General features: G+C 38.5%; 1 non-coding gene across 1 annotated transcript; it reads left to right on the forward strand.

The window, feature by feature from the left end:
* Positions 1–8,181: 8,181 nt before the first annotated feature.
* TRNAG-GCC (transfer RNA glycine (anticodon GCC)) lies at positions 8,182–8,254 on the forward strand. Its single transcript has one exon. It is a non-coding gene; the product is annotated as a tRNA-Gly (tRNA).
* Positions 8,255–16,602: the final 8,348 nt, after the last annotated feature.

A 16,602-nucleotide genomic window follows, 5' to 3' on the forward strand; every position in this document is an offset into this window, starting at 1 on the left:
ATCCCTGCTCCAGGAAGATCCCACATGCTGCAGAGCAACTAAGCCTGTGCACCACAACTATTGAGCCTGCGCTTTAGAGCCCGTGAGCCACAACTTTTGAGCCCATGTGCTGCAACTACTGAAGTCCACACGCTTAGAGCCTGAGGTCTTCAACAAGAGAAGCCATGGCAATGAGGAGCCTGCGCACCACAACGAAGAGTAGCCCCCACTCACTGCAACTAAAGAAAGCCCGTGCACAGCAAAAAAGACCCAACACAGCCAATAAAGTAAAGTAAGAAAGAAAGAAAGAAAGAAAGAAAGAAAGAAAGAAATTTTTTTTTAAATTTATTTATTTATTTATTTACTTATTTGTTTATTTATTTGCTGCATTGGGTCTTCATTGCTGTGCCCGGACTTTCTCTAGTTGTGGGGAGCAGGGGCTACTCTTCGTTGCAGTGCGCAGGCTCCTCAGGGCAGTGGCTTCTTTTGTTGTGGAGCACCAGCTCTAGGTATGTGGGCTTCAGTAGTTATGGCACGTGGGCTCAATAGTTGTGGCTCACGGGCTCTAGAGCACAGGCTCAGTAGTTGTGGTGCACGGGCTCATTTGCTCCTCGGCATGTGGGATCTTCCCGGACCAGGGATCGAACTTGTGTCCCCTGCATTGGCAGGCAGATTCTTTTTTTTTTTTTTTCAGCAAGGTTATTTTTAATACAGCTGTGGTACAGAATGTTTAATTACAGCAGCGCAGAGATTCTAGTTAAATAAAATTTAAAACCTTTATTTTTCCCAAATATAAAATTACTAAATTAATGTCTGAAAAGACAATATAACATGGTGAAAGCTTTACATTACACCACTATTCACCACAGGATTTATGATTTACCAACGACATACTCCACCATTTTGGCAAAAGGATGAAATCTTTAAAACAGTCTATAAACCTAACATAGCAAAGACTGTATGCATCTCCATATTGCACTTTTTTTATGTACAAGAATAAAACAGTAAAGTCAAGTGTATTGCATATGCTAAGAACAGCACAATTCTGTCACAATTAAACTTTATGCAGAAGCTGATGTGAGTATTAAAAATGTAGAAATGTCATACGTGTATGTACACAATGCCAAGACTGTATTAACAAACTCTATGTACATAACAGTATACTGTACTATTTTAAATGTTTAGCATAGTTGTGTTTATTAATACAGGCCTTTGGTTCTAAACTGCTTGACTAGTTTTAAGCTCACATAGTTTCTTAAACTTTCATATTTTTTAAATGCAAGTAAATGAGTATAAAAGCACTAAACCTCCTGGTTCACTGGTACAAAAATTACACTGGTCAGTTCCCTTAGGTCATCAAAAACTAGTCACAAAAATAGTTCTTGTATTCAACCTGAATGTGCCACAGGAAAAAAAAAAATTTTTCAAGATTTTCCAGCTTAGCCTAGAGGCAAAAGATTACCCCAACCTCAATTTCAGTGCTATGTACATTCCAGAACACTTGTTTTCTCCAGGCCGTTTATTTTGAATACTACTCTGTAAGGAAGAATAAAATTTAATTCCAGCTTAAGAGTGTCCACCACATACCTCTGTTAAGACATAATGAACATGTTGAATATTGCCAGCAAGGTTTAAAAAAATACATGTACTCTCATATATGACTCTTCCAGAAAATCTGCCACGAAATAACACGGTTCTTTACTTCCCTTCTCGCCCATCCCCCTCAACTTCTCCTTGTTCTCAGTCTCCCCGTGTCTCACACGTGCCCAGTGATTAGCTTTGGAGATCATCCTGAGTTTGCAAGTGACAAAGCAAGTACCCACACGCGGCCCATGAGGGGCAGGCGGACTCTTAACCACTGTGCCACCAGGAAAGTCCCTAACATGTGATTTTGAATGATCATGGTGAACAACAGAACTTAAAATGCAAATGGCTGAAAATGGATACTTCCCATCTGTTCTAGAGAAACACTTCCACATGTGTACCAGGAAGTACGGACAATGAAGCTCAGTGCAGCTCTGTGTTGTGATAGTGAAAAATTGGAAATTTCTGTGTCCACTGTACACAAATAAATTATGTCAGGGTGATATTACACAACAGTTTAAAGAGTGAAATAGATATACATGCACTGACATAGAATAATGTCAAAAATATGTTATTAAGTCAAAAAAGCAAGTTGTTGGATAATAAATGCAGTATACCACTTGTGCAAAATCAAAATCAAAATAAGCATACCAATAAAGATTATAGCGATCTGACAGCAAACCCACCACTGTTAACAATGGTGGTGACTTCTGAGGAGGCGAATGTAATTGGGGTGATGGTCAAGGAGGACTCTAGTGTTATCTGTGTGGTTTTAAATTTTTACAAGAACATGTTCATGCATGATTTGTGTAGCCTAAACCTGATATTTTTTAAGTGGTTACCACTGTGGCAGACATAGAGCTTTTAAATTTAATACCACTCTGTAATATATCAATTTTTCTTTACTATATGTATGTATGTATTATTTTAAAATAATAATGGTAAACAATGACAACAAAAAAACAATGTTCTTGCTTCTTTAGTTACAGAAAACTTCATCGAACAGTATGCAGGCAGTTCTGTAAGCCCAAAGGTTGCCCTCCCACCAGCCCTATAAATGATTGTTATTTACGACCACTTCGTGACATAGATGTGTACAGCTATTTACCATTTCTGCTGGGAGGATGGATGTTCACATTCATATGAGATAAAACAAATCAAGATTCAACTAGACGGGCTGTTGTGGGCTTGGGGATTAGAAGAGCAAAAATAAAATAAAAAATAAACCCAGCAACATGCTCCAGTAAATCACTTCTCCTTTCTCTCTTGTTGTTAAGAAAGAATTTAACAGCCTCATCTGGGTTGTAGACATTTTTATGTACTAGCCACTGAGTTTTAAAAAGCATGAACAAGAGGGTGGGGGGGGAGTCAAGGGAGGGAGGGAATACGGGGATATGTGTATAAAAACAGATGATTGAACTTGGTGTACCCCCAAAAAAAATAATAAATAAAAAATAAATAAATAAATAAATAAAAAGAAAAAAAAATATTTGGCTGAACTGGCCTCTGGACTAGAAGCTAGATTGTAATCATGGTGGATCTTCTTGTCCAAGATTCAATAGTGAGTGTACATGTACCTCACTTCCTCTGTCCAACAATGGCTGCTCCTTTTTTCTTATCTTTTTGAGCAACCTTTCAGAAAGCTTCAAAATTTTACCAGACCCTGTAGGTTTCACTTCTTAAGACCAAGTGAGATCATGTGATCACTAGGGGGATGAGAGACTATTTCTTGAGATTCTTATTCAAATTCTGACCTTCAACAGCATCCTTCCTTCAGCATCCCACTATTATGTTCTTTCTGAACCTCAAGGAGTAGGTGAGTTTACCTTCCTCTTCCATGGCTTGTCTTTTAGGTATGATTCACTTGGGAAGAACCCAGACTCCTTCCAAAGCACGTATCACAAATTTTGATTCAGATGTTAATTTTGAGCATTTTTGTTTTACCTATAAAGGAATTAACATTATTTAATTCCAATAATATTGGATCAATAACATTGAACAATAATATTGTTCACAAACAATATTATTTAATCCTCTCAATGTCCCTGTAAGCTTGGGTATTATTATTACCATTTTAAAGAAGAGGAAACAGATGAAAAGAGTTAGGGACTTTGCCCCAGGAGATGCATCACAAGAAACTGCTCTCCATTCCAGACCTTTAAAACAGCTCTCCTGGTCCAGTTACCTAATCAGAGGTCTTTATTAAAATGTCTCCTGGTCCTATCTTTATAAAAGAACCTTTATGCATTTAAACTACCAGGAGCTTTAATGGGGAAATCTCCTAATGATTCTCTTTGAAGTTGCCAGCACTTTTCAGATATATTTGCAGTAACATCACAAGTTGCTTTTTAACCTGCAGAAACAAAGCACCCTATTTTTGATGTGAGCTTCTGAATCTTAACCTGTGTTTCTACCTGGGGCAATGCATTTAGGGCGGTGAGCTGCCACTTGAAAAGAAGATCCATATGTTTGGTGTCCCCATTATCACCTTCTCTTTCTATATGAACCCATTTCTTTCCATCTAACTGATGTTTAAAACCTCACTCCTGGAATATGCAGAAGACTGTCAAGTCTCCTCACCCAGAACCATGCAGGTAAAGAAAGGAGATTAAAAGGCTAAAATAACAACAACAAAACCAGAAACTTTACAGGATCACTCTTATCCCACCTTATGTCCAGGCTGGGCCCTGACATTATTCTACTCACCTTCATGGTGGTACTTAGACCAAACTATAAATAGCTCAAAGCTTGGAGCCTGGTGCATCAATCAAGCCTTCATTTACTCCACTCCCTGGTCCATCTGCCATCTATCCCACTTTCCCAGGCAGTACTCAAGATGCCCCAGTGTCACCTAGGGCTGTCCTTCCTCTCTTCTTTCCAAGTTGAAACATTTTCACTCTCCGCCTTATTCCCATTGGTCCAAAATGTCCGTGCCTTCCACAGGGAGCTAATCCGATAAGCCAATCCATGCAAATATACAAAAAAGCTTAGAATAGAACCTCCCTTCTCCTCCCAAGTAAAGCACACATAGTTCCTTCAAGACTAAAAATATCCAAAACTAAAAAGAAAAATTATAAATATGTAAAATTTCCCCCACCTTTATTTTTCAACTAATTTATCATGAACATCTTCCCACATCAATCAATTTTATGCAGCATCTTTTTTAATGTTTCAAAATGCACTTATGCTTTCCTGACTTCCCACTGTTGTGCATTTAGATTCTCTCCAGTTGTTCACCATAATGAACATTTTTATATCTAAACCCATACGTACAGAGTATGGTTTCTATACCAAAAGGGATGCAGCCTGGTGAACAGGGAGGAGGCCCTCTAGAAGGCCTCTTATGCAACTTCATTTTCTATGTGTGATTGGGTTTAACCTTCCTTCCAACAGTATCTCTGTCCTTGGCTTGCAATCGTCACCCTGAAACCTATTAGTTGGGGACAGACTTGGGGAGATGATAAACCTTGACATTTGTGTCTAAAAAGTCACTGTTACTATGTATATTATTTTATCAGTGTGAATAAAGGCTGGTAAAATTTAACCAAAGTCTTCATGGACAATTCATGAGAATTCTGTCAGGGAAATCAGAAAGGTGATTGAGTTTCTACAGTAAACTTGGAGTTTGTGGGGCGAGCAGCTGATCTGAGCCTTGGATTGGCTGCTTTTCTTCCCTTGTTTCTGTAGCCCTTTTAAAATCAGCTTCAGAAGGTCAAGAGGGTCCGTAATTGTCCCTCTTTTCCAACATTATGTTGCAATATGGGCATGATGATGATGATGGTGATGATAACATAAGTTCTGGCTGAAGCATTTGTTCTACTGGCAAGAGCTTCTATTCCAGAAACAATGCTACAGAGCAGAGGAACAGGATAATCAAACCTGGAGTCTTCTCATCTCAGAGGAAATATGGGAGCTCAGTGCTCTCCCTCATCTGCCTGCAATGGGATCCAGCTGTGTGTCCATCCTGCTGTTCCTAGTTCTGTGAAGGGCAGACTTTACAATTCTTTGAAGATTAAAAAGCAAGACACTTGAGGATTAAACTAGAATTGATGCAAAGATTCATAAATCTCCTTTTAGCCACAAGAAGACTAAAGACTTTGCCTCCAAAATCCTGGGGATAAGGGTCTGATGTGCTATCCTTCACCTTGATGTGTTCAACATTCAGTTATAGAGAAGAGCTCAATTTTATTGGAATACGAGGAAAAGTGTCCGGTGGACAATCAGATATTGATTTAAGGTATCAAGAGAATGTGTATATTCTGTGTCAGAAAGATGGAGGATTTTTTCTTGTGACCAGAATTAGAGATATTTCCTGCAAAAGACACCAGAAGTGCATCTATATACCACACCAGGGGCAATTGCCAGATTCTCAGCCATTACCATCTCACACACCTTCCATTTTGGACCATAGTCCTTTCATAAAGCTTTAGGCTAGACTTTAAAATGTGAGTTTCTGTTATTCAAATCCACTTTCATTTAATGAGGCAAAAACACTTACAAATGGGTGGCATCCTTAGATTTGGGGACATTACAACAGTCTCTGTGATGTATAATTCAAGGATCACCAGGAAGACTCTGCTCTGTCTCCCACCAGATGCACCCGTTACTTGCATTAAGGAACTTTTTTTTTCCCCACTGAGTCTTAAGGCCTTTCTGGCTTCCAGCGTCCCCAGTTATGACATAAATACCTCTGGTAAGGTCACAAAATCAGCTAACATTTTAGAAGGGATTCATTTTATTATCATGTTCATTTTATTCCATATTTTTAAAAATTAATGTAACAGTTTTTCTAATTAAATCTTGCCTAGAACTCCAATATATAAAATTAGAGTGACTCTAGCTGAAGCTGGGTAGAGGGCTAGGGCTTACCTACTTGGCTTCCTCTTCAATCTGAAGAAATCCAGAAAAACAGTAGTCAATTGTATATTTTCAATGAAATTTGAATTAAACATGTTCAAGGCCCCATAAGTAACACTGCAGAACCTTAGAGTTCCTCAATATACAGTTTGGATAATTAAAACCTGGAAAACTAGGCATTATGAGCTCCTCCATGTAATGCAGAAGGAAGAACATAGGATCATGTATGAAGTATCACCACAAAGAAACAACAACAACAACAACAAAATTAATCAAGCCTCTAGTTATAAAATATCTGTTTAAGGGAAATAAGGGAATAAAGAAACAAGTTAAATTACACCATGTGGAAATAGCCAAATACAGAATGAGGGAAATTCTACAAGACAAATGATTTGGTTTGTTCAACAAATACATAGCATGGAAAGGAGGTCGGGGGCAGGGAGACTACTAGATTTTTTAAAAAATTTACACCAGGGCTTCCCTGGTGGCACAGTGGTTAAGAATCCGCCTGCCAATGCAGGAGACACGGGTTCGAGCCCTGGTCCGGGAGGATCCCACATGCCACGGAGCAATTAAGCCCCTGCACCACAACTACTGAGCCTGTACTCTAGAGCCCATGAGCCACAACTATTGAGGCCACGTGCCACAACCACTGAAGCCCATGCACCTAAAGCCCGTGCTCCACAACAAGAGAAGCCACCGCAATGAGAAGCCTGCGCACTGCAATGAGAAGTAATCCCCACTCACCACAACTAGAGAAAGCCCACACAGCAGCAATGAAGACCCAACACAGCCAATAAATAAATAAATGAATAAATGAATAAATAAATAAATAAATAAATAAATAAAGACCCACCAAAAAAAACCACCCAAAAACAAAACAAAACAAATTTACAACAATAACAAAAAAAAAACCAATTTAAAAAAGGACAAAGGACATGAATAGACATTTCTCCAAGTAAGATGTACAAATGGGCTAGAAGCACATGAAATGATGTTCAAAGTCATTAGTCATTAGGGAAATGCAAATCAAACCCACAATGGGATACCACTTCACATCCACTGGGAAGACTATAATAAAAAAGGTAGAAAATAGCAAGACATGAAGAAATTGGTACTCTCATACATTGCTGGTGGGAATGTAAAATGGTGCAGTCTCTGTGAAACCAGTTTGGCAGTCCCTCAAAAAGTTAAGCATAAATTTGCTATACCACCCAGCAATCACACTTCCGGGTATATATTCAAGAGAACTGAAAACTGGTACTCAAACAAATACATGCACAAGCATGTTCATAGCAGCATTGTTCAAAGTAGCCAAAGATGAAAACAGCCCAAATGCTCATCAACAAATGAATGGATAAACAAATCATGGTATATTCACACAATGAAATAGTATTCGACCGTAAAAAGGAATGAAGTACTGATACATGCCACAACATGGGTGAACCTGGAAAACATTATGCTCAGGGGCGGTGGGGGGGGGGGAGGGGGGAAGAAGGTCAGACACAAAGGGTCACCTGTTGTGTGATTCCATCTTATGAAATATTCAGGACAAGTGGATCCATAGCAATGGAACACAGATTGATGGTTGCAGGTGCTGGTGGGAGCTGGAAAAGGAGAGCAATGCTTAAAGGGGTTCTGGGTTTCCTTTTGGGACGATGAAAATGTTTTAGAACTAGATAGAGATGGTGGTTGCACAAGATTGTGGCTGCACTAAATACCACTGATTTGTTTGCTTTAAAATGATTAATTTTAGGGACTTCCCTGGTGGTCCAGTGGTTAAGACTCTGCACTGCCAATGCAGGGGGCATGGGTTCAATCCCTGGTTAGGGAACTAAGACACAGTTAAAAATTTAAAAAATAAAATAAACTTACATGTCCTTGGTCTCGTGACCCCAAGACCCTGTTTAAAAAAAAAAAAACTAATTTTATGTTAGGTGAGTTTCACCTCAATAAAGATAGATATAGATAGATAGATAGATAGATGATAGATAGATAATAGATTTTTTAAACACTTGGGAAATATACCAACCAAATGCAATGTATGGACCTTGTTTTGATCCTGAGTCAATCAAATTAATTATAAAAATACATTTTTAAGGGCTTCCTAGGTGGCACAGTGGTTAAGAATCCGCCTGCCAATGCAGAGGTCACGGGTTCGATCCTAGCTCCAGGAAGATCCCACATGCCACGGAACAACTAAGCCCGTGTGCCAAAAAAAAAAAAAAATACATTTTTGAGACAAATGGTGAACTTTGAATATGAATTGAGTGTTAGATGACATTAAGGAATTGTTATTAATTTGTGAACTAATAGCATAGTGATTGTGTTTTTAGAAATTCCTTCTCAGTTAGAGATTCATTCTAAAGGTGAAATAATATGATGTCTGGGATGTGCTTTAAAATATTCCCCCAAAAAAATGTTGAGAGAGGGAATAATTGAAATAAGACTGGCAAAATGTTGACAATTGACGAGACCAAGTAATGGGGACATAGGCATTATTGCTAGTTTTGTGTATGTTTGAGATTTTCTATAATGAAACATTGTTTAATGTGGTATAGAAACCATAGATTTATTTAGTGCCATTTATGGTCCTTTGAGATGAACATAGGATACGTAGCTGGGAGGTTTTTGGCAAACATAGGAAGAGAAGGATGTAGGAAAAGCAACAGGTGGAGAAGAGGAATACTGAAAAAGAACACTAATGGAGTCTAAAACCATATACCCCACAACTTTGTGGGGGCTAGGCCCTTTAGGAGGAAAGAGAAAACTGTGCTTTCTAAGCTACAAACCACAGCCTCACCCTGACTGTACTTTCAGTGACTACAGTCACAGGGGGCCTGGACATGGGATCAAGGAAGCTCAGTGCGTTCCTTCCCAGGGCAGAAGAAACAGCATCCTCATCCTGACTTTATTATCACTACCCATGCATAAAGTACTGTGGGTATCAGTAGCTCCAAGTTACACCACAGCCTTAAAAAGCGTCTTGCCAATAGTTAGTCATCACACCCAAGTAGCCCTTACAGAACTTGGCGACCTGGAGGTGGAGAGGACCTGAGAAATCACAGATCTCTCTTGATCCTGTGAAGTCACATTGGACCCTGGCAGTGTCGGGTGTAACAATTGCCAGCTATGTGCATCTATTTCTAGCTATGTAAGTTTCTAGTTGCCAGCTTCAAGCACCCCATTTGCAGAATGAGAATTTGGATGGTTTCTCTTGTCTCTTTTATCTCTACAAAGCATTCACTTCATTCATTCATTCATTGCACAAACATTTATTCTATGAATAAACACAGAATCTTTAGAAAGTTTTCCCTCATCAAAACTCTCTATTGTCCTCTAAACGTCACTGGTTTAGAGTTAATTACACAAGGCTTCTCCTCTAAATAGGAAAAGTGCAGCAAATATCTTTCTTTATCCATAGTCATAGGGGCCTCATAGGTGGGGTCCTAATATTGAAGACGGAAACAGCTTTATTTTGCAGTTATTGACAAGCAAGTAGTTCTTCCTAAATTTGTTTCCTTTCCCTTTATTAAAAAAAAAAATCAGAAATTTTACCACCCAGAGAAACCTCTTAACATTTTTCTGGATGTCTTTTCAGGCATCATTTGTAATGGTTACATACTACACTTTTGTATGGATGCATTATGATGTACTTGACAATTCTCTAGGTAGTTTCCTATTATAAAAACATTGAGAGGAACATCCTTATACAGACATCTTTGTTTAGTTGCTCAAGAGAATCCTAGAGTGGAATTTCTGGGTCAAAGGAAATGCACATTTAAAGTTTTTATAAAGCTTCTTAAATGCCCTCCAGAAAGACATATTCCCACTAGCATTATATGAAAATGTCTGTGTAACTACATCCTTCCTGATGTGAGTGTTAGCATTCATTTCAGTCTTTGCCAATCAATCCTTCCTGACATTTTACAGGGTCTCCTATAATGCTGTGTTTGCATTTCTATACCTGAGAGGTGCTATAATGCTGTGGTAAGTTTATCCAGAGGTGGCAGCTTCTTTCCTCTGCTTCTAGGGGAACAGGAATCACGAGTCACCTGAACCTCCTAGCTCTCAGAGCAACAGTCAGGATTGTGCAGGTTGCCACAGCTTCTCCTGTGCTTTGTCCTACTGCTATAGTAAACTGCTTTCCACTTCAACACCATGCTCCCAGCTCCAGGAAGTACTCATCTAGATTCCCTATTTAATCACAAGCAACTAAAAGTTAATTCATCACAGCTCCTGTTTAGACTATATAAAATAAAGCCGTCCTGCACCCTGATTCTGCAACAAACACTTGATTTTTGGTATAATGTGAGCTTTACTGAAGTAGTCATAAGTGATAGAGGAGATTTGGTTTGATTTGGATTCCTTTCAATTATGATTTTCTGCTAGCTGCCAGATTTACAGTTAGCCAAACACAGAGGAAACAACATACCATAGGTAACTCTGTTTTTCTTTCCTGAAAGATTCAGTTTAATAGCTGTTGTCAAGGACCTATAAAATTGCTAGGGATTCTTTTTTCCAGAAAATTTAATGTGTAACTGATTTATTCTTCTGGCAATCTTCCCCCCCGTACCCCCACCCTCATGACATAACAGTCATGAGGTTATGAAAACATATGGAGAGAAGTTATGAGAACCAGTAAGGTTTAGAACATGCTATCTGCCGGCCTATGCTGAACTTTATGAATGCGTACAAATTCCTATTCCCATTTTCACTGCAGAGAATAGGCTGTTACATATTGGTCTCGCTGCATTGTGAGATCAGCTCTCTATCTTCCTGGCCTCTTCCCCTAAACACAAGCCTCTCTCAAATAAACCACTGGTCCAGGTAGTGTTTCTAGCCAATGCACTGACAGAAGAAATAAGGGTGTTTTATTCCTTCTGAAGAGGATATGATGTGAAAGGCAGCCTTTTTACAAGGGTCACAGAGGGCTATGGATTTTTGCTGGTTGTAAATCAAGCTGTTGATAAGAAGCAATGTGCTTTCCGGGAAGGTGTGATTTGAAGTAGCCCTGACCCAGGACATGGTGAATATACAGTACATTAAATAAGATGCGATGGTCACCTGGGCTACAGCCAGGTGGCTCTGGTAATTTTTTTAAATTATTAATTTATTTATTGGCTGTGTTGGGTCTTCACAGCTGCACGTGGGCTTTCTCCAGTTGCGGAGAGCGGGGGCTACTCTTCATTGCTGCGTTTGTGCCGTGGCTTCTCTTGTTGCAGAGCTCAGGCTCTAGGCGCACAGGCTTCAAGAGTTGCACCATGTGAGCTCAGTGGTTGCGGCTCACGGGCTCTAGAGCACAGCCTCAGTAGTTGTGGTGCAAGGGCATAGTTGCTCCACAGCATATGGGATCTTCCTGGACCAGGAAGGCTCGAACCCGTGTCCCCTGCATTGGCTAGGCGAATTCTTAACCACTGCACTACCAGAGAAGTCCCTGCCTCTGATAGTTTTTAAAAGTTGTACATTGAAGACTCTAGGGAATACTTTAAAATTATAATCTTTTAGAAGAAGCATTTCATTTGCTGGGTGCAAGGGGCAGCTGTTGAAGTATGTGGCCATCAGAGGGCTCCCCTCCCTCTTTGCTTTGAATTCACTCACACCCTCTTCCTCCAAAAGGAAAGACCAGATGGTTTAGGGTAGTGTTACCCAAATTTTTGAACACATGCTTTATTTCAGATAAATATAAAAATCACATACACATACTCCCACTTAGAAATTACTACCTTCTACATACCCCCACCAGCCTGGGAGATTTTACCTAGCTTTCCTTGCAGTTGTTTTCATTATGCAAATAATAAGGGATTGTTTTTATTTGCCTTCAAATATTGAAAATGACCTTTCAAACTATACAGTTCTCCCAAAGGCAGATAGTGGTCATCCTAGAGAATCAGGAAATACCATATTCCTAATACTTACCAGTCTAGACCCCTTTACTCACACCATTGCTGTGATTAAGATCCTAGCCAAAGACTCTACTTGGTCTTTGACACTTTATTGTGAGCCTGCATCACTCTGTTGCTTCTCTGGAGACGTACAGATTAAGCCTTATTTCTAAATTGGAAGTGAAAGGCTTCTGATCTGAAGGCAAACATTCAAAGTGGAGGTTGGACTCTCAAAAGTCCCAAACCTGGCAGAATCTGGAACTCACACAAACCTACTGAATCAGCTTCTCCAGGGGTGTGGCCTGGGAATCTTTATTATTGCAAAGTTCCCCCAGGTGTCTCTGACTCATGTCCAGATTTGTAATCAATCAATGACCCTGTAGTAGACATTTGTCTTTCTTGGTTACTCCAAAACTTTTTTTTTTTTAACATTTGCATCATATTTGAATAGTTCTATACATTTGTGAATCCCATCTTCCCACTGAAGTCTAAATAAACCTTTTCCTAGATTCCTTTGCTGCTAGATGTGAGCGTGTGACAGGTTCTAACATTCAACATTCTTTGATTCAGAAAGGGCTACTTAAGGAAACAGCCTGGTCACTGAGAGGCCATTTTTGCTAGCACAGGTGACCTCCTGGGATTGTCAGTGGTGCTGCAGCTTGCAGATTATGGAAGAAGCTATGTTGTTCTGAGGTCTGTGATGGCATCGGCTCCTCCACCAGGCAAATTCAGCAATGTGGTTCTAGATGTTATTTCTAGGAGCTCAGTCTAGAGTACTAAGTCTCAATCTTGGCTATGTATTGGAATCACTTGAGGTTTTTTTTTTTACTTGTTGCCTGGATTCTACTCCAAACAGCGTGGTACATGGTACAGGGTATAATATTGGCATTAGCTCCCCGATAATTAAGTGTGCAGCCAAGTTTAAGAACCTCTGACCTTGAGCCTCTTGCTCTTTTACTCCCAAAAATGATTTAATAAAATAAAATCTTCCCAATTAAAATAGCTAAAATGCATTCTATGGTCTACAACTAAGAAGCCTGACCAGTACAAATTCCTAAGATCCTTTCCAATTTTGAAAATATAGAATTTTATGGTGTTCTGCCTTTTTAAATTGTTGAAAGGGTACCAAGACAATTCAGTGGAGAAGAATAATCTCTTCAACAAATGATGCTGAGACAACTGAATTGCCACATGCAAAAAATGAAGTTGAAACCCTGCTTCACACCATATACAAAAATTAACTCAAAGTGAATCAAAGACCTAAATGTAAGAACTGAGTCTAAAACTCTTAGAGGAAAAAATAGATGTAAGTCTTTTTTTAATTGGAGTATAGATGATTTACAATATTGTGTTAGCTTCAGATGTGCAGCAAAGTGATTCAGTTATACATTTTTTCAGATGATTTGCCATTATAGGTTATTACAAGATATTGAATATTGTTCCCTATGTTATACAGTAAATCTTTGTTTCTTACCTATTTTATTTATAGTAGTGTGTATCTTTTAATTCCATACTCCTAATTTATCCCTCCACACCACCCTTTCGCCTTTGGTAACCCTAAGTTTGTTTTCTATGATTGTGAGTCTATTTTTGTTTTGTAGATAACTTCATTTGTATCATTTTTTAGGTTTCATATGTAAGTGATATAATGTAATATTTGTCTTTCTCTGTCTGACCTACTTCACTTAGTATGATATTCTCTAGGTCCATACATGTTGCTGCAAATGGCAATACTTTACTCTTTTTTATGCCTGAGTAATATTCCTGTGCGCGCACACGTGCACCATATCTTCTTTATCCATTCCTCTGTTGATGGACACTTAGGTCGCTTCCATGTCTTGTCTATTGTAAATAGTGCTGCTATGAATATTGGGGTACATGTATCTTTTCAAATTAGAGTTTTTGTCTTTTCCAGTTATATGCCTAGGAGTGGCATTGCTGAATCATGTGGTAGCTCTATTTTTAGTTTATAAAGGAGCCTCCATAACCTTCCATGGAAGCTGCACCAATTTACATTCCCATCACCACATCCTCTCTAGAATTTATTATTTGTAGACTTTTTGATGATAGCCATCCTGACCAGTGTGAGGTGATACCTCATTGTGGTTTTGATTTGCATTTCTCTAATAATTAGTGGTATTGAGCATCTTTTCATGTGCCTGTTGGCCATCTGTATGTCTTCTTTGGAGAATTGTCTGTTTAGGTCTTCTGCCCATTTTTTGATTGGTTTGTTTGGTTTTTTTGATACTGAGTCATATGAACTGTTTGTATATTTTAGAAATTAACCCCATGTCTTTCACATTGTTTGCAAATATTTTCTCCCATTCTGTAGGTTGGCTTTGTTTTGTTGGTGGTTTCTTTTGCTATACAAAAATTTTAAGTTTGATTAGGTCTCATTTGTTTATTTTTGATTTTATTTCTTTTGCCTTGGGAGACTGATCCAAGAAAACATTTCTATGATTTATATTAAAGAATGGTTTGCCTATCTTCTCTTCTAGGAGTTTTATGGTGTCGTGTCTTATATTTAGGTCTTTAAACCACTTTGAGGTTTAGTTTTGTATACGGTGTGAGGAAGTGTTCTAACTTCATTAATTTACGTGAGGCTGTCCAGCTTTCTGAACACCACTTGCTGAGGAGACTGTCTTTTCTCCATTGTATATTCTTGTCCCTTTTGTCAAAGATTAATTTACCATAGGTGTATGGGTTTATTTCTTGACGCTCTAAAATAGATGTAAATCTTCATTACCTTGGATTTGTCCCTGATTTCTTTCATATGACACCAAAAGCAAAAACAACAAGAGAAAAAACAGATCAATGGGACATCATCAAAATTTAAAACGTGTGTCCCTTAATAAAGGACATCATCAAGGAAGTAAAAAGACAACTGACAGAATGGAAGAAAACTTTGCAAATCAGATATCTTAAAGTAATTTGTATCTAGATATATAATCTTGCAAAAAATAAACAAAAACAAGACAAAGCAAAACGAACAAAAAAGAACTCCTGCAACTCAATAATAATAATAAAAAAACCTAATAAAAAATGTATAAAGAATCTGAATAGACATTTTTCCAAAGAATATATAAAAATGGCCAATAGCATATAAAAAGATGTTTAACATCATCAGTCATTAGGGAAATGCAAATTAAAATTACAGTGAGATACCACTTCATACCCACTGAGATGACTACTTAAAAAATGGAAAATAGCAAGTGTTGGTAAGAATGTGGAGAAATTGGAACCTTTATACACTACTGGTGGGACTACGGTCCAGTTCCTCAAAATGTTAAACATAGTGTTACCAATGACCCAGCAATTCCACTCCTAAGTACATACCCAAGAGAAATGAAAACATATGTGCATACAAAAACTTGTACATGAATGGTCATAGCAGCATTATTCATAGTAGGCAAAAAGTGGAAACAACCCAAATGTCCATCAACTGATGAGTAGATAAATACAAAGTGATTTATTCATACAATAGAATATTATTCAACAATAAAAAGAAATGAAGTGTCAATACTAATACATGTTACAGCATGGATGAATGCTGAAAACATTATGGTAACTGAAAAAAGCCAGTCTCCAAAAAACCACATATCCAGAACAGGCAAGTCTATAAAGAGAGAAAGTTGATCAGTGGTTCCCTAGGACTGGAAGGGTTGAGGGAAAATGGGGTGTGGCTGCTAATGAGTATGGGGTTTCTTTTTAGGATAACAAAGGTGTTCTAAAATGTATTGTAGTCATAGTTGCACAAGTTTTTGAAAATACTAAAAACCATTGAACCGTACACTAAAGATATGCTATGGGAATTGTATCTCAATAAGGCTATTATAAAAAATTTTTGGAGGGATTTTGAAACTTGGCCTCTGGCAGAGGAAATATTTGGGAAGAAGAATGATGGAGAAGCTGTCTAAGACTCAGAAAATCATCTCAGCAGTCAGCTACCTTCCCTGCCTGTTGTTAAAGTGCACTGCAGAAAGGCATGGTCCCCAAAACAACAGGGGACCCCAAAATAGGTGATAGAAAGAAGAGTTTTAACAGCAATTAAAATACTTTTTGAGAGGAAGTTGGGAAACTAATAGTGCATGACTAGTCAACCTCTTTCTTGTAGTCAGAAAGAAGGTAAAGGGAGAGGAGCAATTGTCCTGGATATCTTCAGGTGGATTGGAAGACATGGTTGGATGCTGAAGCCTGGGAGAAAACCTGATCTGAGCCAACACAGAGACAGATGAGGTTGGGAGGGTAGGACCAAGGCAGAGAGCAGATACAAAATCCCTACAGAAAATGGGAATAT

Source organism: Hippopotamus amphibius, chromosome 7, assembly GCF_030028045.1.
Source record: "Hippopotamus amphibius kiboko isolate mHipAmp2 chromosome 7, mHipAmp2.hap2, whole genome shotgun sequence".
Taxonomy (NCBI): Eukaryota; Metazoa; Chordata; class Mammalia; order Artiodactyla; family Hippopotamidae; genus Hippopotamus; species Hippopotamus amphibius.